The 906-nt window shown below is 35.4% G+C and overlaps 1 non-coding gene across 1 annotated transcript; it reads left to right on the forward strand.

Moving 5' to 3' along the window:
* Nucleotides 1–355: 355 nt before the first annotated feature.
* On the forward strand, nucleotides 356–461 carry LOC122037328. Its single transcript, XR_006127623.1, has one exon. It is a non-coding gene; the product is annotated as a small nucleolar RNA R71 (small nucleolar RNA).
* Nucleotides 462–906: the final 445 nt, after the last annotated feature.

The following is a 906-nucleotide window of genomic DNA, read 5'->3' on the forward strand; positions in this document are numbered from 1 at the left end:
TGGGGGGGGGAATCTTCTTTAAACCATTTTGAAACAATACTTTCAATCTTTGCCCCCAAATGTTTGAACTCCCCGTTTTGTGAATTGTGATTTTCAAGACTCATAGATGGTCGAGTTACAATTTGTTTAACAGGTTCTATAGCATTTATGGCTTGCACTTCTTAAATGTGTTTGAAGGAGATTTCATCCAACTTATGTTCGATCATTCATGGAGGTTCAATGTCACTTGATCAATTAATGTATATGCTTCATCTACACTTTTATCCATAAAAGAATCTCCAGCTGACGAATCCAATATACTCTGTCTGAAAAAGAAATTCCCCCATACAATATGTGCGGAATCAACCATTTTTCAAAACCATGATGAGGGCACTATCTTTGAAGACTCTTGAATCTATCACATGCTTCAAATAATGATTCTCCATATGACTAAGCAAAATTTGTTATGCAATTCCTCATATATACTGTTCTGCTTGGAGGAAAAAAATGATTCAGAAATTGCTTCTCCAATTGTTCCCAACTTGTGATACTTTGAGAACGGAGAAAATATAACCAAGTCCTTGCTTTATCCTCACTACAACAAAAACCCTCATAGACATCGGTTTTCCACCGATGTCTATTACATTTTCGACCGATGTCTATGAAGGCGATGTAAAAGGTCTACCATTTTAGACATCGGGTTAAAACCGGTGTAGTATCACTTAACAACATCGGTGTTCAAATCGGTTATTAACCGGTGTAGTATCACTTAACGACACCGTTTCATCAACGATGTAAAACTGATGTAATATTATATGTTAATAACACCAGTTTTGGCAGCAGTGGAAAACCGATGTAATATCAATATTGTTTAATGACGCCGATTCAATTTCTGAAATAGTGAAAAATCGATATTATACAACATTT

Source organism: Zingiber officinale, unplaced genomic scaffold, assembly GCF_018446385.1.
Source record: "Zingiber officinale cultivar Zhangliang unplaced genomic scaffold, Zo_v1.1 ctg254, whole genome shotgun sequence".
NCBI lineage: Eukaryota > Viridiplantae > Streptophyta > Magnoliopsida > Zingiberales > Zingiberaceae > Zingiber > Zingiber officinale.